The sequence below is a fragment of the Lygodium microphyllum genome, chromosome 5, assembly GCF_053477565.2.
Source record: "Lygodium microphyllum isolate KBCC chromosome 5, Lygodium_microphyllum_v1.1.10, whole genome shotgun sequence".
Lineage (NCBI taxonomy): Eukaryota > Viridiplantae > Streptophyta > Polypodiopsida > Schizaeales > Lygodiaceae > Lygodium > Lygodium microphyllum.
In genome coordinates this window covers 97,815,531-97,842,028 of record NC_141139.1, presented here as the reverse complement: position 1 = coordinate 97,842,028, position 26,498 = coordinate 97,815,531, and positions in this window count along the sequence as shown.

Here is a 26,498-nt window from a genome sequence, read left to right as displayed (position 1 = left end):
AGTGCAACCAATCTAGCACCCAACTAGCCATGGTCATGTTGACCCAAAGCTTGAGTTGAACTAAAGCGCAAATTAGTGGTCAGACCTCTTAGGGAAATGGTATCAAAGCAAAATCACATTAATAATGGAAATGTCATGGTGTGTTATACAAAATTGAATACTAAGCTGAGAGTGTTCACACATGTCTACATCCACATCAACATGGGTACATTGACAAAGGAGCACAAGGAATACCTATCATGGCCCTAATGTGAGAGGGAAGAACATCTCAACAAACACTACATTGAGCTTCTACATGATCTCACGAGAGCATATCTCTAAGAAAAAAGGCAAAGAACATCATCTTACCTCCACATTCTGTGAAGTGCTCTACCAACAAATCTATTTGAGATACAAGAGATGAAACAACAAATAGAGGGATAAAACCAATTTGAGAAACATAAATATGATAATAAATCTTTGACATTAGACAAAATCAGATGTAAGCTAATGATTATATTAGAGGAGAGATGAGTAATATGGTAGTCTCAAAGAAAGCTTACATATGTGATCCTTTTCTCCTTCCATGTACTTGCTATTATGGCAACTAGTATTGGAACTTCCAGGACACAATCTGAGAATCGAAGGATAGTTGGTAGTTCTTAAGAGCCTAAGGAGTTTATGACCAGAGCCCCCTCGTATCCTTTCATCCTCCTTTTGCCAACTAGAGTTCCCTATGACAAGACCTTTCGCATCATGATTGGTCTAATCTAACTAACACGAAGAAAAAGAGAAAAACCCCTTGGAGTAGGTTTTATTAATGCTAGCCTTGGGGAGGTATAGTGCCATTAAGAACATTGCCTTAGTTGGTTTCCTGTGCTCATTGAAATACTACCTCAGTCAGCGATTTGTACTCAGTCATTCCTCTTTTAGCCTAATGATTTTAGGAAAGATGAGTACCTAGCTTTGCAATCACAAATATCTTATTTTGAATGCATTATGCATAAACTGTTAACAAGTTTATTCCAAGAAAAATCATTTATTTCCAAAAATAATAACATCGAGAAAAATTAGCATAAGTGGAAAAATTAGCATAAGTGGGAATACCTTAATAACATCGATAAAAATTAGCATAAGTGGAAAAATTAGCATAAGTGGCAATACCTTAATAAGATCAAGACAAATTAGCATAAGTGGTAAAATTAGCGTAAGTAGCAATACCTTCCAATAGTCTTCCTCCTCGATTCTCCCTTAGGGACTAGTTTGGACTGAATCTAAGCAATAATTTCATACTTGAGAATAACTCTCTTGGAGTTTCGTGGGTCCTTGCTCGCAATAAATTAAAATCTTGGTTAGTTTAATTACGAACATTATCCTTTGGCAAATTGATCTCAAAGTCTCTTATATACCGAGGATTAGCATCATGATTACCCATCAAATATTTCATTTGATCAACACAAAATAAAAAGTATTAAATCTTTTAGGGATACAATACCTTCCTTGTACTCGCTTAGGTTCATCTTGTACAGACCCAAGTTACCCCTTGGTTAAGAATTATTTTAAAAAGATTATATGCAGAATTGTAAAAATAATCTTTTTAGGAGGCAGTTGAAGACTTGGTTATTGACTTTATGAATTATGCTTACATTGTTGTTGCTCATGCTCATAAGATGAACCTGATGAATAAAGATTTTAATATGATTTGTAGAATAAGGTACCAAGGATGATGTTTGCAAGAGGAAAATTGATATGCTTGGCCTTGTTAATTATAAGAGAATGGGTGAGGTGTATGGGCAAATGATTATCAATGTTTCTTACACTTTTGAGGAAGAGGAATATCTTAGCATATCTCTTGAGGACAAGTCTATGCTAGTTGTAAAAAGGATATTTAATTGCTAGATTCTATTGTTTATTTTTTATTGCATAAGGTAAGGCATTTTGACTCTAAATTTTTTTAGTATACAAGATGATTGTGCTATTGATTGCAAATAACACGCCTTTATTTTTGCTATTAGCTTTAGGGCATTGATTGCATCTCTTACCCAATAAATCTCTAAAATTATGTGTATTGTTGATCCATTGTTATCAATGGAATTGTTTTCGAGATTTGGTTCAAACATAACAATGTCTTTCAAAGCTTTTGATTCCATCACAAACTACCATATTTTTTTTCATTACATCAGATACACTCACCAGAGAAATTATCCTGATGAACTCTCTAACTAGTATTCATGGCCAAGGAAGAATGTGGGTTGAATGGAATACTGCTTACTTTTTGGTTAATTGTTTATTTTATTTGATTACCTATTTTAGTTACATGTTTCCATTTGCAATGCTGGCAGGCTTGTGACTATCTCCTTGGACACCACATATGAGGGTATTGTTGATCCTGAAAAACTATATAACTCTCTCTAACAAGAAGTACCATTGCAAGGTCATACATATACTTGTGGAGAGAGAGTGCTTTCAAATGTTTGCAGGACAATAGATTCAAAGATACTCAAGATAGGTCGTGTAAATGTAAGTCTCTTTCATATTGTTGATTTTTTTAGGGGTTTACCAACTTGTTACATTTTTTCTCGTATTGTTAAGATCACGCTAACTCATATATGTGGTGGATAAGGGAGCAATGCATTGAGTTGATTTTGGGTAGGTTAATCACACTAGTTGATTTTCTCCCCTCCACAAAGCCACGATAATATATAAAAAACCTTCCCTTAGTAAAAGAACCCACAATCTAATCAACATAGATAATGTTTGCGAACACCTTATGAATCGCATGGAAGGTTCCCCTTAAGATTTCCATAGGTTAGCATTCAATACTTGTTGACAGAAATATATCTATAACCAAGAATTTATTATTAGTACTTTCTTAAATCAAGAAAAATTTAATACATTATCAACTCAAGTCTTACAATGTGTTTGCTGTCAAGCACGCTCGTCTGGAGGCAAGCGTATTTCCTTCGCAATGTAAACATGTTGTAGTTTGATAAACCACCCTTCATGCATAGTTTTATAAGAAATGATACATCCCTTCTAGTGATGTTTAATATCCTCTCATTTTTTTCTTTTCACCTTGTGAGAGTCCTTGCAAGAGGATAGCATGGAAACCTAATCATTTATGCTAAAGATCTTTGGCTCCCAATTTTCATCATAGTTAAATTAAATTTGCAAAAAAAGAATCTCATCTAGAAAGATGAATGAACTAAAAAGCAGAGAAAGAAGCTCATCGAGAAAGGTGAATGAACTAAAAAGTAATATTAAGATGACTAATGAAAATATATTGAGCATCAAAAAGTTCTTGACTTTCAAAAAAATCATCATTAACTTCATAGCAACTTTATTATGTCATTTGTCAGATTTTATAAGTAAATAAGGACTTTGGGACTACCAAAACATGTCACACTTTGAAGATTTTTTCTAAAAAGGAGGAGAGAGTCACGAATGGATTCTACTATTGCCAAAAAAGAGGAGACAAGAATACCATATTCTTGCACATATGGCAAACTCTCTTTGGCCCTTTTCTTAATCTCGTGATTAACAAAAGCGTATTTTTTGAAGTGTTTTTGGCCCTAATGACTCCCAACATACCATTGCTAAACCCAAGCAATTGGATATCACAATGGAGAGAACCCTCCATTTTGTGAGACAAGTCAAGCAAGTTTGCAAAGTGAACAACCTTATGGGTGGTGCCAAGTGAGTGTAAGTATTCAGACTGTGCCTTGAAGAAAAGGGGAAAACTTGGTTCACCAAGATTGATACAATAAAAAACACCTCATTCATATTTCTCAAGGAACTTTTTATTAAACACTTCATGGAAGCTAGTTATGATGATAGCCTGATTATTCGGTGAATGAATATTGAGTAACAAGAGGAAGAAAGCATGCAGGACTATGACTTGAAAATGAGGAGCCTCTTTAAGAATATCTCAATTGCAAAAGGACTCACTACTAGGGTTGTAACAAAAGCTTTCATTAGGGGTATTCAAGATGAAAAGATTTAAGAAACCATATCAAGAAACTTGAGCCTCAATCACTCTAGCATCAATGACATGCTCAACGTGGAAATCCACATTGATGACCCACAAAGGGAAATAAGGTGAGACAAGAAAGATGTAGATACCAAGTAAGACCTCAATGATAGAAGCAAACACATACAAGATCTTCTGGTTGCTATTAAAAAGCAACGAAAAGAGTTCTTGAAGATGGTAAAAACCGTAAAGCTATCTCAACTGTATCATCAAAATATGCAATTCATTCATTATGGCATGGATCACCTTTCTTCTAAATGATCAAGGCTCACATCATGCAATTACACAAACTACAAATAATTTGGGTATGGAGCCGCTATACTGTAGAGCTCCTCCATGAAGACTACCATGGCCTAACCCTAATTTTGAATACCTGTAATACAACCAAGATCTCAATCACCCACAATAGCCATAACTAGTGCCATCCTTATCCATATCAACTCCCTAGGAGCAAAGAGAATCATGCCAATAATTGAAATCAATTCCTAGATTATCAAGTCTGATCATTCTCCCCTAATGATGCTCTTAGCCATTACCCTGAAGAATTTGAGGAGTCCACTAATCTCTTTATTTGCTACAACAAAGAGGGTCATTCTATCTTTCCAATCATGATGTTAGGATGAGAGAGAGGGTAAGAAATGTTCTAGCCTCAAGAAATTATAGCTTTCTAGAATTGGGGACAACTAGGACACATGTCCTTGTGGTATAGCCTAATAAAAACAAAGTAGACCAATGGTGCCCTAAAAGGGAATCACCCACATGTATCAAGATAAGAATAGCCTAATAAAAACAAAGTAGACCAATGGTGCCCTAAAAGAGATAAGAATAGCCTAATAAAAACAAAGTAGACCAATGGTGCCCTAAATGGGAATCACCCACATGTATCAAGATTTCCAAAGACACAAAGCTAGCAAAAAGAGCCTCCTTGAAAGTCTCAATAGCTACAAATACTCAGACTTGATAGTGGAGAGGACCTTGCATTTCTACACCCTAGACATCCAAGAAATAGTACTGCCATCAAAGGTGAAGACATAGCTAGAGGTGAACTTTCTACTATCTACATATCTTGCAAAATCAAAGCCAGTGTATCCCATGACTCTTATATCTTGGCTACCATAACATATGCACATAGTTGTTGTGCGCATCAGGTACCTCATGATACCCTTCATGGTATCCCGATTTCATCTGCTAAGTATAGCCATATATCATGCCAAAACTTCCACTGCAAATGCTATGTCAAGAGAAGTGGTTATTATGGAATACATCAAATTGTACATTGCAAATGCGTAAGGGATCTTAGCCATCTTGACCTTTTGCTCATCAGATTGTAGACAATCCATCTAACGAACCTTCATATGAGAAGGAAGAGGACAACCAATAGGCTTACTATCTTGCATATGAAACCACTCAAGGACTTTCTGGATATACTTCTTTTGTGAATAAAAAGGAGCCCCTTAGAGTAATCGCATGTGATGCAGATCCTAAGAGTATGAAAGGCTTGTAAAGACATAGATCTAGCTGAGTAACCAATGTGAGTACCAAGCATAGGGTTATCATTTTGACTAAAAGAGAAAAGAATTCATCAAAGTCAACACCATGTTTCTACTTAAAACCCTTAGACATCAATCTAGCCTTATAAGTAGACTTTGGGCATCCAAGGATACTTTTCAACTTGTATGCCCACTTGCATGGCAATGCCATCTTGCCACTAGGAAAAGGAACCAAAACCCATGTATGGTTATTTAGTAAGGAGTTCAAAATTTGACCGCACAACCCAATCCCATGAGTGACTATCATCTTTGTGCATGGCCTTATCATAAGAGAGAGGCTCACTTGCATTTTTCACCATAACATAATCCACGGAGGGCATAAATCACATAGCAGGTTGATGTCGGGCTGTATTGGAGCATCTCAAAACATGCTAATCTTACACAACACATGGATTCTAGGCCACTAGAGTATCAAATGTTGTAGGCCATCTAGTTGGTTGTACAAGAGGTTCGGTCTTGTCTTCAAAGATCAACATGTGTACCTCAACTATATGCTCAGGTTGCTTATGTATCTTTTCCTCATGGAAAACTACATCATACCTACGGATAACCTTGTGACCCTGTGAATCCCATAGGTGATAACCCATCTCACTTGCATCCCCATAACCAAGAAAGATGTATTTCATAGACTTAGGATCTATCTTATTATGCTTGTCCTTGTAGTCGAATGACTCATAGGAAAAGACGTGAAAATGATTATATGATGGAGGTTTCCAATTCCATATCTCCTCTGCAACTTGAAAATCAATAGCAATGCAAGGAGACATGTTAATCAAGTGTACAACAATAGTAACTGCCTCATTCCAAAAGTACTATCATAAGCATGCTTGGCTATGCATACTATTGACTATCTTTTGAATCATCTTATTCATACATTCATTAGTACCATTCTAGGAAGGGGTGTAAGGGGCGGTCAATTAATGATTAATACCCTGCTCATCACAAAACTGCTCAAAATCTTTCAAGACATACTCATCCCCATTATTAGACCTTAGTCAAGAGTAAACAAATGCTAAAACGTAGACAAGACATTCAATTTCTACTTAATTGTGCCTTTTGTGAGTAATCATCAATGAAGGTGACAAAGTACTTTGTACTACCTAGCGATTGTCATGGTATATGACCACAAACATATGAATGAATAAGAGCTAAAGGCTCATCCATGTGCTTCATGCCAGACTTCTTATGTGTACTATCTGTCTATCTACCATATAAACAATGATTGCAAGACTCAAAATACTTATAGTCAAAGGGAAAAAGATATTGCATATTGGCAATAATTCTTATTCCTTTCAAAGGCATGTGCCTATGGCAATGATGCCAAAGAGATACATGTGGAACTACAACCACAGCTAAAACATAGTCAATTGACCCAGACACAAGCAAGGGATAGAGGATACTAGACTTAGCACCACATGCAATAACACAATTATGACAAGTAATCTTTCATGAAGAATCACCAAAAGAGAAAAAATAACTTGCATTATCCAAAGTTCGAGTAAAGATAAGGCTCTTCATGAGAGATGGTACATGATGTACATCATAAAGAGTGAACATGCTGCCTAAACCAAACTACAACTATACATCACCAATACCAATTATGTCTAATACCAGGTCATTATCCAAATGGACAGATCCAGTCATACTATGATATGAGTGAAACTACTCTCTATGAGGGGTCACATGAAAGGAAGCCCTTGAATCTATCAGCCAACATTGAGTATGTCCTGACAAAGCATCAGTCAGCTATGATGCATCCAAGGAAGAGGCTGAGAGCATTAGACACATCATGATGCACCACATTAATCTCCTCAATCTTGATGCTAGACTTTGATGCTAGGAGGCATATCTCATGGTGGATTCCGTGCCACGGTGGATTCCGAGAGGTTTTACAATGGATTCCGTAAACTTTGATGGCCGGGGCTCATACACAAAGTGGATTCTTTGTGCGAGAAGTTGATGGGGATGCCTATCGTTTTCGGGCGTTTCATTAATTTAGTGTGTACATGGGTGATTCCATAGCGGGTGATTCCGCAAAATACATATTAAATTAATAAACATTTATGAGTTTAGAGTATGCACTCGTAATAAATTAAGGTTAGGATTGATTTCTAACCAGTTGATTTATTTATGTAGTTGAAGACTGCTAGGTATTCACTTTTCTTGATTTAATTGTATTATTTTACTAACAATTGTGAATGCTTCAGTTGATGTGTAGAGATAGCAGCAGTGGTGGAGGAAAGTATTGGAGGATAGCGAGTATTTGAGTTATCACTTATATTTTGATGGGCGCATATCTTAAGCATGGCGCCTATATTTTGTCCCGCCTATTTATTGAGGCCTTGGATATTTATTTATTATTTTGTATATGCATGGGCACACGATTATGATATTTGTATTTGGACATTGTATTGGGTACGCCTGACTCTTTGGGCGCCCGCCCATTAGCTTTATTTCTATTTTGTGCTAAAGCAAACTCAAAAGCCAAAAGCGTGCTATTTTGTAATTTGGGCTATTATTTGAGCTTGAAGATGATTAATACATAAAATACATGCTTTGTGGAGCGCTCACACAAGGTATGGGGGAATATTGCACCCAATTGGTCTCTTGTTCATGTCGTGCATGTTTTTTACCTTGAGTTTTGTGCAAAAAGTAGAGTTCTTTTGTTCTTGGGGACCTTCCGGCATTCACTACGCAAGCATACAGTATCCAATCTGCGCACCAGTGGTATCAGAGCGAAGTTGAGATCGAGAGCTTCCAATCGCTATCCATCTTGTATGAAGGCGGAGCTCATGGAATGATCGAGCTCTACGGTCAATCTCATCGTGAACGATCGATACGGGTGGATTCCTGGCAGTCAAGAACCTCTGTTTCCAGTCTCTGATCGTGAAGGACCGGCTTGTAATGATGGAGGACCACTCCTACATCCTCTTCTTAAAATCGTGGATACATAGAGATAAGCCATATCTTTCCTTAAGCTTCAAAGCTTAAGTCTTTAAGTTATAAAGCTTAGCTTCAAATAAACAAAACGTTGATCAACAGCGGAAGGGCGGAATATTTGCGAAAAATCCAGCGTAAAAAACGGCCCCCTCCCACGATTCGACGTTTTTCTAATTACTAAGCTTAAAGCTTAGTCATATAAGTCCTAAATCACATAAAGCTTTACAAACTCTGAAGTACAACAAGTTTCATAAGTTCTGTAACTTCTGAAGTCAGTCAAGTAATCTGAAGTCAAAACTGACTTGTATTCAAAACTCCTAGAAGGACTGTTCCTGTGCAGAAGTACCGAACTGCAAAGTTGTTCTCTGGAAGGTATTGTTTGCATATGCAGACTTGCTGAACCAGTTTCAGTACATGCAGAAGGTCAAAACACAAATTTTTCAAAGATTACAAATCCCAAAATAGCCAAAGACGAAGATTGTGAAAGCCACACACAAAAATATATAAGCCTTGTATACCCGATCTTGAGCTATGCTCATCCCGCTAATTGGATTTTGAGAGTGTGAGGTCTTTTAAAGTTTTGCAGGATGACGGAACCACATATGGATGATTTAATGGCTGAAGGCGATATTCCTGAACCTACGATGGAGCAAAAGCAGGATTTAATTATGATGCAGTTGGACGAAGAACGACGAGCCTGGCAAGCATTACAAGTTCAATTGGATAATTTACAAAGATCGACTACTGACAAAGAGGAACCACAATCTGAAGATCTTATCCCACGTACCATCGATGCGACTCTCGAAGCTCAATCCATCCACAAAGAAACAAAGATAAGTAAAAGAAATTTCAATTTCCGTACTTTCAATGGCACTCGAGATGGAAAAACTGTTCTTGCATTCATCAGTCAGTTTGATGATTACTTTCATGAGGAAACATATGCAGAAAAAGACAAAATCAAGTGTGTCACTAATCATTTAGTGGATAGAGCATCTCTTTGGTGGACCGTGGTTTGTAAGAGCATAGATTGTCCCACTACATGGGAGAGTTTCAAGAAGAAGTTTATGCAGAATTTCCTTTCTCCACAATTGCATGAAAAATCCATAAAGCAATGGGACCTTCTTCAGCAAAGAGATCGTGAGCCTATTCCTCAGTACACCGAACGCTTTTGGAATGCATTACTCCAGTTACGCATGCTTGAAGATGTACCTGAAGCGACTCACAAGCGCAAGTATATGTCTGGATTACTTGGGCATTACTATGCTGAAGTCAATATGTTCAAGCCTGCAACTCTTGAAGATGCAATTTCTTTAGCTCATGACACTGAAGACAAGCTTCCACAACAATTTCAAGCCAATGGTAACTATGGATCTAAGCAATTCAATTCAAATTTTAGAAGATTTAATCAAGGTCGATTTCCTTCACCATCTTTCCATAAGTCTTGGGCAAAACCACTTGCTTTACCATCGAATACCAATCAAAACTCTAAGCCAACTTCACAGCCAAATCCTAATATTCCTAGACTTCCTGCCATTGGATGCCAGGAGGCATATCTCACAGTGGATTCCGTGCCATGGTGGATTCCGTGAGGTTTTACAATGGATTCCATAAACTTTGATGACCGGGGCTCATACACAAAGTGGATTCTTTGTGCGAGAAGTTGATAGGGACGCCTATCCTTTTCGGGTGTTTCATTAATTCAGTGTGTACATGGGTGATTCCATAGCGGGTGATTCCGCAAAATACATATTAAATTGATAGACGTTTATGAGTTTAGAGTGTGCACTCGTAATAAATTAAGGTTAGGATTGATTTCTAACCAGTTGATTTATTTATGTAGCTGAAGAATGCTAGGTATTCCATTAGGGCCAAAAACGCTTCAAAAAATGCACTTTTGTTAATCACAGGATTAAGGAAAGGGCCAAAGAGAGTTCGCCACGTGTGCAAGAATATGGTATTCTTGTCTCCTCTTTTTTAGAGATAGTGGAGTCCATTTCGTGATTCTCTCTTCTTTTTTAGCCAAAACCCCTAAAGTCTTACATGTTTTGGAGTCCCAAAGACGTTATTTACTTACAAATCTGACAAAATACGTGATAGAGATGTGATGAAATTAATAATGAGTTTTTTGAAAGTCGGGAGATCTTTCAATATCGTTTTTGGCGCCCAATACATACTCATTTGTGTCCTTGGCGCTACTTTTTAGTTCATTCACCCCTCTTTGAGCTTCTTTCTCTGCGCTTTCATTCTTTTTATGGCTTCCTCCAGGCGTCCTTCTCGTTTAATACACTATTGCACAGTCTATAGCCAGGGAGCATATGGAACTTTTGAGCCCAAAACCTTTGTTGTAAACGATTGGGTTACCATGCTGCCATCTTGCAAGGGCTCTCATAAGGTGAAAAGAAGAAAACGAGATGATATAAAACATCACTAGAAGGGGCATATCATTGCCTTCAAAATTATGCCCGAAGGCTGGTTTGTCAAGGTGCAACATGTTTACATGGCCAAGGATATGCACTTGCCTCCAAACGAACGTGTTCCCCAACAAACACATTGTAAGTTATTAGTTGAATAACGTATATAATTCTTTTCCATTTATGCAAGTTCTAACAAACGGTTCGTCATTGTAGATATCTTTCCGTCAACAAGTATTGAATGGCAACTTGTGGAAAGCCTAAGTGGGACCTTCCATGCCATTCATAAGGTATTGGCAGACATTATTTATGCCGATCAGACTGTGTCTTTTTTTAGTGAATGCAAGGTTTTTATATATTATGCATAGTATGTGGTTCCCTCTAAAGCGGATAGGTATGGGAATATCGAAGATTTTCCATTGCCAAGTCTTTTATCTCTAAACTGGGAGATTCCTGACAAGGTAACGGTGCAGAGTTTCAAATTCAAAATATCTCAGGATATTAAAAAGTCCATGACAGCTAGAAGGATCTCAAGAAGAATACTTTTATCATGGTTTGTACCCCTCCATATTGTAATATTCCCACCCGTGAATATTGACTTCCCGCACACGACGTAAACCTTGTGCAAAGGTTATCTCTCGTATTGAAATTATTGGCGGTGTAATGTGTGACCCACACGCGAGAAATGGGGTTCTCCGCATTGGTAAATTAAACCCGGAAGTTCGAAACCGCAAGTCTTACATAAACACCTTCTTGGGAGGGGTAATTTGAATATTCAAGGCAATTTTTTTTTATTTTTATCCCTTTTTCCCCAGCCGATGCACGACTGGAGAAAAGGGAGTGTGGGGGGGATGGGACATGGGAAAGTCGTGGCCTGCATGGGAGGGGGGAACCCATGCAAGGGGGCCACGTGGTGGAGGCCTTCTCTCCCCCCCCCCCCCCCCCATGCCTATAAAATCATCCCCTACGTGCTGAGGGGAGAAGGGGGGATACACGTCGCCGTGCTGAAGAGGGGAATGCTAGTCGGAAGGCTGCGTGAGGGAGGTTCGAAGGAGGAGGAGGCTGCCATGACCACCGTCTGCTGCCGCGACCAGGAACGCCGCCGCCTTGCCGAAAGGCCCAGGCCGCCGCCCATCCTCTTCTTGACCACGACCTCCTTCCCAATCATTGGGACCCCCCGACGTTGCTGCTCTTGCCCAGAAGCTTCTTAGAAGCTTCTTTAAGAAGCTTCTAAGGATAAGGCCATAGGCCTTGATCCTATGCGGGCTTCTCAGTTCTAAAACCGGGATCGGGAAACTCCTATCCCTACGCGAGGAGAAGGTATCGACCTCCTAGCCGTCTCGAAGAGCAAGAGTAAAGGCTAGAGGGAATCTGCGGAGTCCGTATTCACGTCTACAATGGCTCCCGAGAAGACGCAAGGCGCACCTGCGGGAGGTTCATCTCCTAGCATTCAAGTGGACATCTCCCCGAGCCCACAGACCCAGGTTTTTTTTTATGATTTTTGATTCTACGCAAAAGTAATGCATTAGGTATAATAACTCTCACGAAATAGAAAGCACATATGCATGTTCAAATTTACCAAGCCGAATTAAAAAGGCAATTGAGGAAAATTTGTCTATTTGATCGATTACTAGAATTAGCTCATGACATGAAATGGAGTTATTAACATTTTCAATATGATGAACGTGAGTTGTCTATCCATCTTACGACCCTAGTATTATGCTGCCTTATCATGCATTTCAAAGTGACGAGCCTAGAACACCTACCGCCTATCATTATAAGGCTGAAGTTATTAAGTGTATTTTTGACTAGACATGGAAAGAATAAGCTTATGTCGCAATTTAGGAAAAATCTTTATTGTAATGGTTCATGGGGAAAAGCTGTTAACACCCGTAGGAGGTTGTCCGAAAAGTAATGGTGGTGTATCAAAAATGAATCTAGGGATTGGCATGTGGCATGTGCTTGCAAGAAAGAATATACCAACACTAACTCTACAATAACCTCATTTAACTACGTTGTATCCAGCTTATCATGTATTTTTACTTTACCAATAAAGGATAGAGTGAGTCGCATGTTTACATGTATTGTGGTAGTCGAAACCATTTTTCTTCTTTAGATCTAGTTTATTGTCTCTAGGGAAGGATTCATCCTTGTTGCGAGACAAGCATAGTGAATTATCCAAATCACCTAGCCGCAAAGGATTCGTATGGGCATGGTTTAGTCAATACGATAGATACCCCAAACACTAACTAGGGATTAGCACGTTAAGGATTCGGCCAAGTTTTCCAATTGTCGCTAAGTCGAAACCTTCATGCCCAATAGTCCTAACCACATTCCCAAAATGTTGAGTTAATTGGATGTTCATGCAAACAATAATCTAGGGTTCCTACCTTAAGGACCAATCACTCAAAATGATGAAACTCGAATTGAGTTGGAACCCTAGGACTAAACGTTGTCGATCTAGTGAAATTAGGGATGGGACGGGTAAAAAGACACCCTAAACCCTGCTTCTCGTCTGAAGATAATTCCGTGACCAGAAAATGCCATTCAATAGGTGAAATGATCTCTTGGAATGGAGGCAACACTTGTGCAACTAGTTGCAACGTCGCATAGCCTTGTGGTTTGATCGTAAGAAAGTTTTGCCATTCCTTGGACTGAGGTTGGCAGGTTCTTGCGCAAGTTTAACTTGAAAAGGGATGGGTAGTCATCCTGTTACATCGCCCTCATTAGGGAAAAATTGCCAAGTTAAGGGAAGTTAAGTAATTGCTCGGCGCAAATGATTAGTCAATAAATTAAAGCGACATGGTCGCCGGGATCTACTATTAATAAAACCTAAGGTATTGGTTAAGTTGGGTATGACCCTAACCCAAGGACGATAGGAATCTTGCCAAGTTGCAATTGATTCCGGATCGAATGCTGGATGCATTTGGAGAGAAGGATTCACTCCTTAACAGTTTGCCAACTAAACGACCACTGGAATTGATTATGCTTGTAACAGTTTAGAAAGCACTGTTTGCATTGTTTGTTCAAGGAACTAAAGGATGAAAGATATATAAATGCTTCAGGTTGAAGGCCTGAAGGGAGTGGCAGCTCAGTTACCCCCGACTGCCTGCCTGACCCTAACCAAGGGGGTTGTTGACCGCGCCGGGAACGTGGACCGAACCCGCCGCGTGAGGTCTTTCTGTTGAGCTCTACTTGGAGCAGGAGGACGCTTGGGTGCCAGGGGGGGCTCTGGCCGTAAATCCCTCGCCTTCCGGGTCCTGCACAAGAGGCTAACGTTGTCGAAGGGTTTGTGAAAGCAATGTCGTAACCACAGAGGTTCTTGAGAAATTCCAAGATGAAAGATCAAGCAAATCAAATAATCAAGACGAATATGATGCCAGGGTTTAAGTGTATCACAATTTTTGGTTCAAGTACAAGTAACAAGATGGATCAACCCAAAGAATCAATCCTCGCAAGAAAACCACTTTATGTTATAAATCAGAATACAAGAGCATCAGATATGTCATCCAGTCTTCAAGAGAATATCCTCAAAATAGACTCTTCTTCAACTGATAGCTCAGCTAGTATGTGTCATGAGTGTAGCACTAAAGTCAGTGTCAACGGACTGAGGGAAAACACATTGGGGTAAAAGAAACTCTCTCAAAGGAACAAGATTGGGTTGACAGCGTAAGATAATTGCTTCTCCATAAACAGGTTTAAGGGTGATTTCATGTCTTATGCCCTGCATGATGTCATCATTTATAATCTCAATGTCTTCATAATCACCTTGTGGATTCAATTAAACCACTTGCTGGTCCCATTTTATTACAACATACTCTTTCTGCTTTACAAACAGTTTAGGAGTAAACTCTGTTTCTGGTTTGATCTTCAGACTGTCTATCGTGAACTGTCCTTGCAATTCTTCTCCTGACCAGCTCCAATAATTCAATGAATTTTATCACAATTGCCATGAGAGTCTCTCCAGGTGCAAGAATCCCATTAGAAAGGCGCATGAAACAGCTCTTAGGAACATTCTTCTGAAGCTTAAAAGCAACTGGAGACTGGCTAATGTTTTTGTTTTGGATAAAAGAGAAGGCTCACTGGTAAAGAGGGCTTGAGATATTCAAGTTGGAGAAGTTCGTTGCTAGTGCCAGATTTTTCATGATGAGAGTACAAGATTGTGTGTCCTGTCACTCAGGAACTGGCAGATTCAGGGTACAGACACTATCGATTTTTCTGTCATCGTAGTATCATAGAATGAAATCTGCATCGGAACGGAATTTGTATCTCATCGATGCAATAACGATTCGTTTTAGCCCTTTGTTTGCACTCCAGATGACGATTTTCAGTTCAGGTTTTAATTCGTGCGGCTCTGGAAGTCGAAGTTCCCCATCTGCCCCTCTCTGAACTTCATGGATTAATCCTTTTATCTCCGTTCAATCTTCGTCCTCCACAGCAGCAATAGAGACCATCAGTCCGTCCAGAATTACAAAGGGGAAACCGAAGCTGAAGATGATGGCTCGAGTTTGTCTTCTCGTATCAGAATACATATGCCGCAGTCATTCAGCCCTCTGCGTCCAGCACTGTCACCTTTAGTCGCTTCTTACTGTCATCGTCCAATTCAGCTTGTATAATTCTGCCATATTCAAACTATTACTGCCATTATGTCCTCTGAGTGAGGAAGAAAACACCCTTTTATGCTCCTCTTTACGATGACGGAGATTCTATTTCACTGTTATTTAAAAGGAATGAATACGTTTCCCATAAATCAGTTTGAAGATACACTCCCAGGTAACAAAGGTGATCGACATGAAAGATGCGTCATTGAAGCTTCCGAGAGCTAGGAAAGTCGTCTCCCAGGATAATGACCTGCCGATCCTCCACCTGTTCCCTTCTTTCACCGCAGTCGATTCCCCTATCCATTATTATTACAGTTCCTTCAGCATGTTAGGCTTTCGACGACACAATCCTCTTCAAGACGCGCTCTCGAATAACATGTACAGACCGCCACTGTGGTGTTTCCCCCTCACAAGCGACGAACTCACGGTCCTCATTTTCTTTTCCTGCCGCGTTCCTCCATCCCAAAATACCTCTTCTTCCTTTCAAAATAGCTCCCCTTCTTTTCCTCATTCGTATCCTCTGTTCCCCTTTTTCCCTCCTTCTTTAGCTTTTCAAAAATCCCCTCTTTTTCCTCTTCTTTTCGTGTTTTCTTTTCCCCTTTTTTTTTTCTCTCAAATTAGCTTCCCTCTAGAATTAGAAAAGCACCAAGGAAAAGTAGGCCCAAAGTAGCCGCGAGCTGTAATGCCAAAGAACTTCAATCGAAAGTGTTCCCGCTCGGAAGAAAAGCACAATTTTAGCATCACATGTGTATGTAAGCATATTGAATGCATGTCAAAGGTTCAAACTTTTCTGTTCTATAAAATCCACTCAGCTGAGTACATGAACAATAGTGCTAATGAATTTTGGCAAGCAGTGGTTCCATGATCAAGGATAACACATGAGCCTCATGTTCATCTGAAAATTCACTGGTCTTCTTAAACTCCCTTGTTGATACCATTTGCATCTCTAGCATAAGCAAACATCTTGTGAAGCTCGGAAAAACCATACTCATTGCAGATCTAGAACCCGTTCTCCTTCTAATTTGCTTACACCAAATATCAGATTCAATCCCAAACAGCGCTTGTCTCTTCTGTAAAATTGAACATGAACCAACTGAAAGAAAAATGTTCAAGCAAAGCAAAGCACAACGTCTACGCCAAAGTATGTACAAAGTAACAAATCTCATGTACAACTTTTGGGTGGTTTTCACACCTCAAATGCGCAGCAATACGACATCCACCCCCTCTAATCCTGCGCATCCTCCGGATGGGCCAACTACCCATGATCATTATCATCAAGATCCACAAACAAATCAATCTCTTCGTTATGCATTACCGGTAGATCAACAAGATTTCCAGCCATATCATCTGTCTCTTCCACTGGAGTTTCTTGTCGTTGCTCTTCTCTCGAAAATTCTTCCAATGCATAATCCTCATCATCTCTTTTCTTGAAAATCTTGATTCTTTTTCCAGCAATTGGCACTCTAAGCATTGTTCCATCCAATTCTGTCAGCTCATATGTTGCATTGTCAAAGACATGTCTGACTATGTATGGCCCAAACCATCTTTTCACCATCTTCCGAAGTGCAGTATGCTGATTTTCAAGGCTGCTATCAAAGACCAATACCCAATCTCCCTCTTCTATTGCTCTAGGCTGCAAGCGATGCCTGCTATCAAACCTGTCCTTGTTCCTTAGTCTAGCAACTTTCAACCTGTCAATAGCTAGCTGAATATCCTCAGGTCTCCTCTCCAACTGTCGAATCCGAAGAGCTAAGAGCTCCTCTCTCGTCAAGTCCTCCTGCCAAGGTAAAACTGACCAAGTCAAAGCACAAGTCTCAATCGGCATAACAGGTTTCTGACCATACATCAACTCTGCAGGCATATATCCTGTAGTAACACTATGAGTCGTACGATCAGCCCATAAAGCAAACGGTAGAAGTCTCGGCCATTCTCCAATCCGTCCTCTGCATGCTTTGGCTAATGCTTTCACTATCGGCGGATGCCCTCTTTCACTCTTCCCATTTCCCTCTGGATTGTATGCTGTGGTTAGAGCCAATTTGATTCCTAGCTGAGAGAAAAACTCCCTAGCTTCATCAGCATCCAATTCACCACGATCCGCAGTGATCTTACCCACACAACCATACCTGCAGAAAATTTCCTCCAATAAGAACTTACACACTGCACTAGTGGTCTTCATTCTCAAAGATCTGCCCTCAACATGATTGGTAAGATCCTCTCTAGCCAAAACAATGTATCTCATCTGCCATAAACCCATAGGCATGGTAACCAAATCAACTACCCACTTGTAATGAATGCATAGCGGATAGGTCGGATGAAGCTCATCTCTATGACGCACTACTGAATACATCTGGCAGTCTCTGCAAGTCTCAACAAAGTGAGAAACATCTCTGTACATGCCTTTCCACCAATATTTCTCCCTGATCTTCTCATAAGTAGCCCATACTCCTCTATGACCAGCCCAAGGACTCTCATGAAACTCCCTCATCACCTGTAACTGTGTCTCTCTATCGCAGACAACCCGCAAAGGTAATCCGCCTCTTTTCTTCGGATGCTTCCAAAGAAATCCGTCCTTGAGAAAATAACCATAGGCTTTCCTTCTGATCTTCTTGAACTCTTCATCTGTCCATTCATCTCTTTTGCTTAGTGTACTAAGGTACCTGCCAATCTGCAACCAATCTCCAACATAGAGCTCTTCTGTGAAAGCCACAATATCATAAACATGACAAACATGATCAACCATAGTGGCTGAAATTTCTGCATCATCCTCTTCTGCAAGTAGAGTCTCCTCATCATCATACCTGGCTCTAGACAACATATCTGCCACTGGATTATTCTTCCCTGCTATGTGTTTAAATTCCGGATTTAATGACTTGATGTATGCAATCCATCTCAACATGGCTATATCCGGAGTAGAGCAACTCGTGATCATACCAATCAATGGCAAGCAATCTGTCTCTACCACAACTGAAGCTCCAATAAAGTACTCCTTGTCACATTTGAGAGCCGTGACAATCCCCAATAACTCCCTCTTAATTTGCGGATATCTCCTCTGTCTCTCGTTTAGGACTTTCGCCCCAAACCGAATAGCATACCTATTTCCATCTGCATCATCTTGACCCACAGCCCAACCTATGCCAATTGGACTAGTGTCAACTGTCAATACAATAGGCCTATCACAATTATAATCCGCTTTCCTGAGAGTAGGAGCATTCTGCAATAACTTCTTCAATTTCCGCATGGCTCTAGTGTGGCTCTCATCCCAATAAAATTTCTGCCCCTTTCGAAGCAGCTGATACAAGCAATCTGCAATGTGTGCAAAATGAGGTATCCAAATCATATAAAACACACAAGCGCCAATGAATCTCCGTACCTCAGAAGTGGTGGAACAATACTCTGCAATCTTGCCTATAGCATTCACCTTATCAGGTGAGGGTTTCCTGCCATAATATCCACACATATGCCCAACAATGACAACCTCATTCACTCCAAAAACAGATTTTTGCCCTGAAAGTGTCAAGTTCACTTCTTCTAACCTGGCCAAAATCTTCTCACATGCTGAAATATGATCAGCCACAAAGTACCTGCATCCCTGCTCATTTAGGCTCTCATTCTTCTCTTCTTCTGCACACCCCTTAATGGGCACATCATCCAAGAAAGGCATAGTAAGCTGAGGTATGTAATCACGAAGGACCTTATGCATGGCATTCATCATATGTGCAACAGAATTAGTGGCACCTTGAGGCAAGGTACACATCCTGACAAGCCCAATAGGAGTTCTCATGGTGGTTATATCCCTGCTTTCCAAAGCTAGCTGAAACTGATCATAACCTGAATACAAATCACCCAAAGAATAGATGGCACGTCCAGCAAATGCCTCTGCAAACTCATCCACAACTGGACCAATACCAACATTCCTGATGGTAACTCTGTTCACTGGCTGCATGTCCTGAATAAATCGAAGAGTACCATTCTTCTTTGGAACTGTAAACCACCTGTTTGAGTATGGTGCAGATGAAGGCTCAAGGATTCCCATCCTGATCTTCTCATTCAATAAATCAATCAGCTTTGGCAAGTGTGCTTTAGGCACTGGAATAGGTCGGAGATTCCATGGGATATGAGGAATAGTAAAGATAACCATAGGAGCAACAATATCAGGATTCACACATCCAATCTCATGTGGGACAAAAGAAAATCCCCTTCCATGGCGCTCAAGCATCTCCTGAAAGCATTGCTTCTCCATGGGTAACAAGAAATCAGCATTTCCAATTTTCAATTCAGCAAGTGTTTCTGCTGAAAATTTATGACCAATATGCTCTGGATTCCTCAAAATTTGCTGTTTAGCAGCCCTCTCTATTTGCTGATCACTGTCAGATGGAAGCGGTACAGCAACCGGCTTCACCTTCTTATCCACAGTTTTGTACTTCGTGTCAACCCTGGCTTCATTATGCTCTTCTGCATTGCATAAACCTTGCTGTAAATCAGCAATTCTGCACTTCAATGGCTGAATATTCTCAGCCCTCTGCTCTATGGACTGCATAGGAACAGCCCCAAACTCTGAATGCTGAAATATTTCAGCAGTAAACTCTGTTGGCTGAAATTTTTCAGCCCTCTGTCTCTCTGAAAGCTGATCATAACCAGCTGGAACCTCTGTTTGCTGAATTTCTTCAGCACTCAATACTCTTTGCTGAGTTACCTCAGCCACTGACTCAATCTGTGACACAAAATCTGCAATTTCATGAAACATGTCCAGGGACTGCACTAATACATTACCATGACAATTCAGCATATCAGTTTTCAGCATATCTCCCATCTCTGCCATCGTATCTGCACAAATCACACTGTCATACATACCATCTATGTGCTCATCATCCTCCAAAATTCCTGCATTTTTCAAATTTTTCTCCTTCCTGCATATATACTGCCTGGCAGCTCTAGACAATCTAGAAGTCCTCTGATAGCTCATTGAACTGTTTGCTGAAATCCCAACATAACCGGAGGAAAAAACACTGCTGCCAGGAGGCGAGAACTCCAATCTCCTCTGCTCTGTACCACCGTCGTCTCGCGAAACGGCGGTACCTAATGAAAACCCGAATCCCTCACAGTGGGCAAGGGTGCATCTCTGAGAGTATCCCTGTTTCTAACATGGTTCACACATACAGTCATAAACTGAACTGCTCTCATACCATCTTTACTGCGAATCCGTGCATAAGCAGATCCATCATCCATGACCTTTGTCTCCATGCGCATCTCTGTAATGAATGGCTGACCAAGAATTATGGGATACGAGCATGAATCCTGCACAAAGAAATGAAAATCCTCCTCTACATCACCAATAGAAACCCTGACACTAGGGCAAGCAGCATATAAATCACCTGCAGTGTTATTGGCGGCTCTCATACGCCACCCATGCTCTACATCCATAGGCCATCTGTTACTCTCATAAACTCCACGAACAATGAGATTAATCTCTGAACCATGATCAACCAATGCAACATAAGGCACCTGTTTTTCTCCAACCTTTACCATCGTCTCTGTAGTTGCCCTAGCCCAATGGCTCCGCGAAAAGTGACTACGCGGTATCAAAACAGGCTCATCAATTTCAGCATAATGCATAGGCTGAACCCTCTTCTCTACCTGCGGCAAAACAGAAGCATTATCAACCATGACCTCATCATCATCCTCATCCAACTCTCCAATCAAAACTCCCTGTGTATCAGTGGTAGACAATGCATGTCTTTTCCTCTTCAAGACCTCCTGAAACTGATCCTGAAACTCTCTTTTTGAGATGCCCAAAATCTCGGAAATAGTGAAAGTCACCTCACTGCCAAGTATCTTATCATTAAAGATTTTCTTCATATCTGTAGATGTCTCAATATCGGACATCAATCTGAATCCTGGCTGCTTTCTCTCTCTAGGCTCTTGCCTCTTTTCCCTCTTTTGAGCATCCTCCATCTGTCGATCTGGCCCTGGTCTTGAAGACGGTCCTGCAGTAGGTGGAGTAACAAACTCACCCCCTCTAGTCTTCTTAGCTGCACTTGGATTTTCTTCATCCCTCTTACGCTTCTCCTCAACAAATACATCTGCACCATGAGATTTAGCCAAATAAGCATAAATAGAATACCTGTCAACAGGCGAGTCCCATCCTGTCTCTGATCTGATGCTAGAGCCTGCGCTAGTCAAAACAGTTTGCTGAATTTTCCCCTTGTTTGCAGTCTCCATAGCATAAGTCCATAGTGCGGACTGAGTCTCCGATCCCTTCTCAATCTGTACTCCATATGCAGAAGCATCACCTCTAGCTGCCACATAAGAAGTACGCGCAGCCATATCCTCCACTAACTTCTTCATTCCACCTTTACCAAAGTTGGTAGCAAGTGGAGCTCCTGTCTCAGTCAACCAAATCTTACCATCTTGCCCCCAATATACCAAATTTTGTCTCCTTGCATCCTGGAAAGAGTCACAATCCCTGCAATGCTGATGCTCCGTACTATCACACCAAATACATCTCCGATCTCTCCTAGGAGCACTAGGAGCACTCCTAGGTGCAATAGGAGCACTAGAAAAAGTAGCAGGCACAGTGGAAGCAAACTGCTCCTTCAACTTACCCACCAACTCCGCTTTGACTGACTCAAGTGTCAAATCTGTGATTCCTTTGATTATATCATCAATAGAGGTAGGCACCGATGGAACAGATGGGTTTGGAGCAGAAGGTGTAGGCATCGGTCGTGGAATAGGAGGAATAGGTGGAGTAGAAACAGTAGGCACTGGCATAGGCCAAGAAACTGGCTGAGGTGGAGAAGAAATAATAGGGATAGAAGTAGGCATAGGAGCAGATGATGATGTAGGTGTCATGGAACCATTCTGTAGGCGAGTCTTCCATATCCTCCTCTTGGTCAATGTCGAGACTGCATCCTGAGCATCCTGCCAATCAGTTTTAAGACCCATAGGCTTCATGCGATCTTCAAGAAGCTCACCCAATTCTTCTTGAAGAGCAGGATCTGCAGCTTGCAAGAAAAGTTCAACTTTTTCAACATCCAATGCTCTTTGTTCAATAGCATCAAGCTGACTATACCTTTCTTCGAATTCTCGAATCAACTCCGAAGCAGCAAGACCTTTGTTTGGCATGTAGACCCACTCTCGGAATGACCGTCGAGTAGCCATACCAAAGTCCTCAAGGAAATATTCTTCTTTAAGAGCCTTCTTAAAATCTTGCCAATGTGTATTTTGAATAAATAAATCAGTCACCTTTGTCCTCAAAGCAGGTGTGACAAGACGAAGGAAGTACTTACTCATAAGTCCAGCAGGAACTCCAAAAAATCCCATCTTGATCTCATATGTCTTCAAATATGCTGAAACATTACGCCCGTCAAATAGCTTCTTCTCACTCTCAACTGCTTCAATAGCCTTAGTCGCGCTGTTTGCATTCTCCTGCTCTGAATAGAGTTGCCTTTGCTGAGACAACTGTTGTTGATGCAATTGTTGTTGCTGCTGCATATACATTTGTGTTTGCTGATTTTGGAGCTGCATATACATGGACATATTCTGCAAAATCTGTTTTAGATCCTCCGTTGAAGTACTTGACGCAGCAGTCATAGATGGAGCTGAAGTAGAGGCAGCTGGAGTTGTTGAGGAAGCTGAAATAGAGGCTGAAGTGTCTCCCATCCTGAAATTTCTGCGACGCTTTCACGTCGGGTTCACCAAAGATGTCGAAGGGTTTGTGAAAGCAATGTCGTAACCACAGAGGTTCTTGAGAAATTCCAAGATGAAAGATCAAGCAAATCAAATAATCAAGACGAATATGATGCCAGGGTTTAAGTGTATCACAATTTTTGGTTCAAGTACAAGTAACAAGATGGATCAACCCAAAGAATCAATCCTCGCAAGAAAACCACTTTATGTTATAAATCAGAATACAAGAGCATCAGATATGTCATCCAGTCTTCAAGAGAATATCCTCAAAATAGACTCTTCTTCAACTGATAGCTCAGCTAGTATGTGTCATGAGTGTAGCACTAAAGTCAGTGTCAACGGACTGAGGGAAAACACATTGGGGTAAAAGAAACTCTCTCAAAGGAACAAGATTGGGTTGACAGCGTAAGATAATTGCTTCTCCATAAACAGGTTTAAGGGTGATTTCATGTCTTATGCCCTGCATGATGTCATCATTTATAATCTCAATGTCTTCATAATCACCTTGTGGATTCAATTAAACCACTTGCTGGTCCCATTTTATTACAACATACTCTTTCTGCTTTACAAACAGTTTAGGAGTAAACTCTGTTTCTGGTTTGATCTTCAGACTGTCTATCGTGAACTGTCCTTGCAATTCTTCTCCTGACCAGCTCCAATAATTCAATGAATTTTATCACAATTGCCATGAGAGTCTCTCCAGGTGCAAGAATCCCATTAGAAAGGCGCATGAAACAGCTCTTAGGAACATTCTTCTGAAGCTTAAAAGCAACTGGAGACTGGCTAATGTTTTTGTTTTGGATAAAAGAGAAGGCTCACTGGTAAAGAGGGCTTGAGATATTCAAGTTGGAGAAGTTCGTTGCTAGTGCCAGATTTTTCATGATGAGAGTACAAGATTGTGTGTCCTGTCACTCAGGAACTGGCAGATTCAGGGTACAGACACTATCGATTTTTCTGTCATCGTAGTATCATAGAATGAAATCTGCATCGGAACGGAATTTGTATCTCATCGATGCAATAACGATTCGTTTTAGCCCTTTGTTTGCACTCCAGATGACGATTTTCAGTTCAGGTTTTAATTCGTGCGGCTCTGGAAGTCGAAGTTCCCCATCTGCCCCTCTCTGAACTTCATGGATTAATCCTTTTATCTCCGTTCAATCTTCGTCCTCCACAGCAGCAATAGAGACCATCAGTCCGTCCAGAATTACAAAGGGGAAACCGAAGCTGAAGATGATGGCTCGAGTTTGTCTTCTCGTATCAGAATACATATGCCGCAGTCATTCAGCCCTCTGCGTCCAGCACTGTCACCTTTAGTCGCTTCTTACTGTCATCGTCCAATTCAGCTTGTATAATTCTGCCATATTCAAACTATTACTGCCATTATGTCCTCTGAGTGAGGAAGAAAACACCCTTTTATGCTCCTCTTTACGATGACGGAGATTCTATTTCACTGTTATTTAAAAGGAATGAATACGTTTCCCATAAATCAGTTTGAAGATACACTCCCAGGTAACAAAGGTGATCGACATGAAAGATGCGTCATTGAAGCTTCCGAGAGCTAGGAAAGTCGTCTCCCAGGATAATGACCTGCCGATCCTCCACCTGTTCCCTTCTTTCACCGCAGTCGATTCCCCTATCCATTATTATTACAGTTCCTTCAGCATGTTAGGCTTTCGACGACACAATCCTCTTCAAGACGCGCTCTCGAATAACATGTACAGACCGCCACTGTGGTGTTTCCCCCTCACAAGCGACGAACTCACGGTCCTCATTTTCTTTTCCTGCCGCGTTCCTCCATCCCAAAATACCTCTTCTTCCTTTCAAAATAGCTCCCCTTCTTTTCCTCATTCGTATCCTCTGTTCCCCTTTTTCCCTCCTTCTTTAGCTTTTCAAAAATCCCCTCTTTTTCCTCTTCTTTTCGTGTTTTCTTTTCCCCTTTTTTTTTTCTCTCAAATTAGCTTCCCTCTAGAATTAGAAAAGCACCAAGGAAAAGTAGGCCCAAAGTAGCCGCGAGCTGTAATGCCAAAGAACTTCAATCGAAAGTGTTCCCGCTCGGAAGAAAAGCACAATTTTAGCATCACATGTGTATGTAAGCATATTGAATGCATGTCAAAGGTTCAAACTTTTCTGTTCTATAAAATCCACTCAGCTGAGTACATGAACAATAGTGCTAATGAATTTTGGCAAGCAGTGGTTCCATGATCAAGGATAACACATGAGCCTCATGTTCATCTGAAAATTCACTGGTCTTCTTAAACTCCCTTGTTGATACCATTTGCATCTCTAGCATAAGCAAACATCTTGTGAAGCTCGGAAAAACCATACTCATTGCAGATCTAGAACCCGTTCTCCTTCTAATTTGCTTACACCAAATATCAGATTCAATCCCAAACAGCGCTTGTCTCTTCTGTAAAATTGAACATGAACCAACTGAAAGAAAAATGTTCAAGCAAAGCAAAGCACAACGTCTACGCCAAAGTATGTACAAAGTAACAAATCTCATGTACAACTTTTGGGTGGTTTTCACACCTCAAATGCGCAGCAATACGACATCCACCCCCTCTAATCCTGCGCATCCTCCGGATGGGCCAACTACCCATGATCATTATCATCAAGATCCACAAACAAATCAATCTCTTCGTTATGCATTACCGGTAGATCAACAAGATTTCCAGCCATATCATCTGTCTCTTCCACTGGAGTTTCTTGTCGTTGCTCTTCTCTCGAAAATTCTTCCAATGCATAATCCTCATCATCTCTTTTCTTGAAAATCTTGATTCTTTTTCCAGCAATTGGCACTCTAAGCATTGTTCCATCCAATTCTGTCAGCTCATATGTTGCATTGTCAAAGACATGTCTGACTATGTATGGCCCAAACCATCTTTTCACCATCTTCCGAAGTGCAGTATGCTGATTTTCAAGGCTGCTATCAAAGACCAATACCCAATCTCCCTCTTCTATTGCTCTAGGCTGCAAGCGATGCCTGCTATCAAACCTGTCCTTGTTCCTTAGTCTAGCAACTTTCAACCTGTCAATAGCTAGCTGAATATCCTCAGGTCTCCTCTCCAACTGTCGAATCCGAAGAGCTAAGAGCTCCTCTCTCGTCAAGTCCTCCTGCCAAGGTAAAACTGACCAAGTCAAAGCACAAGTCTCAATCGGCATAACAGGTTTCTGACCATACATCAACTCTGCAGGCATATATCCTGTAGTAACACTATGAGTCGTACGATCAGCCCATAAAGCAAACGGTAGAAGTCTCGGCCATTCTCCAATCCGTCCTCTGCATGCTTTGGCTAATGCT